Source organism: Triticum aestivum, chromosome 6B, assembly GCF_018294505.1.
Source record: "Triticum aestivum cultivar Chinese Spring chromosome 6B, IWGSC CS RefSeq v2.1, whole genome shotgun sequence".
Taxonomy (NCBI): Eukaryota; Viridiplantae; Streptophyta; class Magnoliopsida; order Poales; family Poaceae; genus Triticum; species Triticum aestivum.
In genome coordinates this window covers 26,525,216-26,530,276 of record NC_057810.1, presented here as the reverse complement: position 1 = coordinate 26,530,276, position 5,061 = coordinate 26,525,216, and positions in this window count along the sequence as shown.

The following is a 5,061-nucleotide window of genomic DNA, read 5'->3' as shown; positions in this document are numbered from 1 at the left end:
ATGCTGCAAAAAGATGCTCACTGCCTAGCTAGCTACTGGCTGGCTACTGAGAAATGCCATGCTTGTCCCCGTTGTTTCACACGTAAAAGCGAATGCATGAATACATCTCTAGTAGTTTTTTGATTAATAAATTGGTAATTTTTCGATTTGTGCCAAAAAGTAGTACTAGTTTTCTGATGGTTTTGTTGGTAAGATCTACCACGCGAGAAATGTGATGATGCAGTGGAGAAATATATAAATATGTAAATTGTGAGAATAATGTTTTTTTTTGCGTTGGATTGTGAGAATAATGTTGTACGCACATAAACCTATAACTCTTGCACAAGCTACAAGATGCAAAGAGAAAGGATTCCATGAACTCCTATAGACGACTTAGGTCCATGAACTCCTATAGACGAATCTCTCTCAGTCACCGTCTTGGATTCTTGTCAGAGATACATTGATGTTTCAGTGGCAGATATTGGTGCTGGTACAGAGTGGAGGAGTACGTTTGTTTACGGGGAACCATGAGTTGAGAATAGACAGAACATGTGGGATCATCTAACCAAGCTACGGGCTACATCCCCGGCACCTTGGTTTGTTTGCGGAGATTTCAACGAGGCGTTGTGGCAACACGAGCACCTATCAAGGACGATGCGTGCAGAGCCCCAGATGGCAGCCTTTCGAGATTGTCTAATTCTCTCTGAGCTCGATGACCTTGGCTTCAGTGGTATTCCATAAACATACAATAATGGACAGGATGGTAACCCCAATCTGCAAGTACGTCTTGATCGTGCATGTGCGGATGAATCGTGGAGAGAGTTGTTTCCAGCTGCTAGGGTTGTGCACCTAGCATCGCCGTGTTCTGATCATAGCCCACTCCTAGTGCAACTAATGGGAGTGCAGGGAGATCGGAGGAGGTGTGCAAGCCCAAGGTATGAGATCATGTGGGAGAGGCATCAGGCACTTTCGGAGGTAATTGCAAAATCGTGGACTACTAGTAAACCTAGTGGGAACCTGAACTCGGTGGCGGCTGCTTTGAAGCAACTCATGACAGATTTGAGGCAATGGAGTGCTGCAAACTTCGGTAATGTTATGAAGGAGATAGAACTACTCCAATCTCAGCTTGCAGACCTACAACTCTCTGGCGCGGATCGGGTTCTTCTCCGAGCCAAGATGAATCAGTTAGATGAGTTGTTATACAGAGAGGGAATGATGTGGCTTCAGCGATCCCGTATCACTTGGTTGAAGGAGGGGGAACGGAATACGCAATACTTACATCGTCGGGCTGTGTGGAGAGCTAGGCGAAACCATATCCAGCGTTTGATGAAGGCGGATGGCTCCGGGTGCTCTGCCCCCACGGAGATGGAGAGGATGGCGTCCTCCTACTTCAAGGAGATCTTCACCAAGGATCCTACCTTGGTTGCAGATGAGGTTCTTAACTGCATCGCACCGAAAGTAACTTTGGAGATGAATGAGGCCCTTTGCAAGGCGTTTTTTGAGGAAGAAATTTCTGATGCCGTCTTCCAAATTGGCCCCTTGAAGGCCCCTGGATGTGATGGCTTTCCTGCACGTTTTTATCAACGCAATTGGACTGTTCTCAAACCGAAGATTATTGCGGCAGTTCAAGAGTTTTTTAGCACAGGGATTATGAAGGAGGGTGTAAATGATACATCTATTGTGTTAATTCCCAAAGTTCGTCACCCCAAGGAGCTAAAGGATTTCCGCCCAATAAGTTTGTGCAATGTGGTATACAAGATTGTGTTGAAGTGCATGGTGAATAGGTTGTGCCCGATGCTTAATGAACTTATCTCAGAGAACCAGAGCGCTTTCATCCCAGGGAGACTCATCTCTGATAATTCTATCATTGCTTTCGAGTGTATTTACCATATTCAATCAGTGAAGGAGAATTCCCCGGCTTTGTGTGCTTATAAACTGGATCTCTCGAAGGCCTACGATCGTGTGGATTGGGACTTTCTTCAGAAGGCCCTTGTGAATTGGGGTTTCTCGGAGATCTGGATTTCGAGAGTGATGGCTTGTGTTACTTCTGCCAGATACTCAGTAAAGTTTAATGGCAAGTTACTGGAATCATTTTCCCCCTCGAGGGGGCTGTGACAAGGTGACCCTCTGTCCCCCTTCCTGTTCTTAATTGTGGCGGATGCCCTTTCTGCCTTGATCAGTAAATCTATGAGGGAAGAGGGCTTGCAAGGGGTGAAAATTTGTCGCGGGGCTCCTGAGATTTCTCATCTTCTTTTCGCGGATGATTCGCTGTTATTTTTTCAAGCAACCGAGCAGCAAGCGGCACTGGTTAAAGATTTGTTGAACACCTTCGCGACGGCCACGGGCCAGTTGATAAACCCTTCGAAGTGTTCCATTCTTTTTTCAGACAACTACTTGGCAGCTGTTGTGGCAAATATTAAGAGCGTGTTGGAGATTACTCAGGAAGTGTTTGATCCTAGATACCTAGGTCTTCCAGTACCGTAAGGAAGGATGCACAAATGCAAGTTTGAAACAATACAAGAACGCCTGAGGAAGAGACTAATTGATTGGAGTGAGAAATATATGTCATCAGGTAAGAAAGAAATCTTAATTAAATCCATGGCTCAAGCTATTCCTGCTTATGTTATGAATGTGTTCAAGCTTCTAGCCTCGGTTTGTGATGAGCTCAGCCGTATGATGCGCCAATATTGGTGGGGAGTGGAGAATGGGAAGAAGAAAATGGCATGGACAAGTTGGGACAAAATGATACTCCCCAAATCTATGGGGGGCATGGGCTTCCGGGATATGAGAGCGTTCAACCAAGCACTGCTGGCTAAGCAAGCTTGGAGGCTCCTCGACTCCCCTGACAGCCTAGTTGCGAGACTAATGAAGGCAAAGTATTTCCCTCAAGGTCAGTTGCTAGATACAGTATTGTCAATCTCTGGATCAGCAGTGTGGAAAGGTATTCTGCATGGTTTGGAGCTGCTCAAAAAAGGAGTCATATGGCGGGTGGGGGACGGGGAGCTTATCCGGACGTGGCGAGATCCTTGGATCCCACGGCCTTCTTCCTTCCGGCCGATCACCCCAAAAGGCTCCTGCCGTCTCAATCGTGTTTCAGCGTTTCTGGACTCTAATGGGGCATGGAGGGCTGATCGCCTCCGTGAATTTTTTTGGGAGATGGATGTTCAGCATATTCTCAAAATTCGAACTTCTCCAAGACAACGTTCTGACTTCATCTTATGGTATCCAGAAAAGAGTGGCGTTTTCTCTGTTAGAAGTGCATACAAATTACCTACATGCGATCACAACACAACATTTTTTAAAGGGGCAACAAGTGCGTCCGCGAGTGGATCCCGGTCCATATGGAACCGCGTAGGTCCCGCAGAAGATGAAGATCACTGCATGGCAAGTTATCACGGGTGCTTTACCCACGCAGAAGTGTAAGGTGCTACGTCACATACCCACAACATCCACTTTTCGGCTATGTGGACTAGATGAGGAGGGCACCTTCCATGCCCTGGTTGCATGCGATCATGAGAGAGGAATTTGGTTGCAGATGCGTGACAAATGGCCACTTCCACCGGACGAGTTTCTTCTTGATAACTGAAGGGAATGGCTTATGCACCTTTCTGTATAGAAGCTCTAATGATGTACGAGACATGATCATCAGATTAGTTTGGCGCATTTGGCAGCTAAGGAATGACCAGACTCATGGCAAGGAGGTTCCGCCTGTTTCAGCTACGGTGGACTTCCTAGACAGTTATTACAAATCCATCAAGCTTGCTGGTTGTTATTCGGTGGACGAAATTCTGAAAGGAAAAATGCCATCTTCGGCGATTCCAACAGCTCTTCCTAGAAAGGAGAATATATCACCACCTTGGCCGGCGCCGGGCCCGGGTTATGTTGCCCTAACTGTCGATGGATCTTTCCAGGTACCAGATAACTCAGCGGCTGCCGGTATGGTGTTGCGCGACCATCAAGGACAGATCATCTTTGCAGCTTACCGAGTCCTGTTCCACTGCAACGACGCTCTGGAAGCGGAACTTCACGCGCTCATGCAGGGTATGGCCTTGGCCATCCAACACTCGGTTCTTCCATCGTCGTCCAGTCGGATTCTTCTGAAGCCTTGGCGAGTCTCTCTAGCAATGCTTTAACTCGCTCGGCTTACGGTCATTCGGTTCTAGAGATTAAGGAGTTGATGAGTAATAGGGAGTTTGTACCTCTGAAAATTTGTCTTTCTCAGAATAGAGTTGCCGATCGTTTGGCCAATTATAGCCGTTTCGAGCGGACTACAGCGGTGTGGTTGCGTTCGGTTCCACCTTGTATTGAGGATTTGTGGCCTCTCGACTGTAACATTATGACATTTTGAATAAAACTCCCTTTACTCCGCGAAAAAAAATATGATAGGTTGTTAGATGGTTACATGGATAATTTTGAAACTGAGCAAAGAAAAGAGAATATACAGTGTGAATTTAAGCTAGGTGAAGATAAGAATTTTTGCGTGGCTCAGGAGTGAGGTGAAATGTGCTCTAGGCTGAACATAAAATACATGAAAAATTAATTAATAATACCAATAAATTCTGGAAAAGATACAACGCCTCATGCTTTCAAGTTTCTAGTATATTTTGATTAAAAACACATTTGCGCTGTGAGAAACAAAGCATGCTCTAAAAAAAATTAAGTACTAAATGTGTTTCCCCATCTTTTATGCTAGGAAGTTTTCCAAGCACACAAAATGCGCGGATATTTGCAGAAACAAATCAAGATTTTTCTTAAGAAATCCCAGAATTTTTTTACATTTACTTATTTTTTTTGCACACAGGAGAAGGGATACCTGCAGCCCGCAGAGAAAGCAAATGAGATAAAAATAAATAGGTCAAGAGTTGGTGAACATCGTTCGGACCACGCAGACTTATGATTTTTTTTGTGTGTGCTTTTGCTTATGGTTTTGCAGCTTTTCCACTTTGACAAAAAAACCATAAACCTCCTAAATAGGTGCTTTTGGTGCTTTTAAGATTTTTTATGAATCAATATAATAATATTTTAGCTCCAAAATCCATCAAAGCTCCAAAAGCATATATTTAGGAACTTTTATAGCTTTTT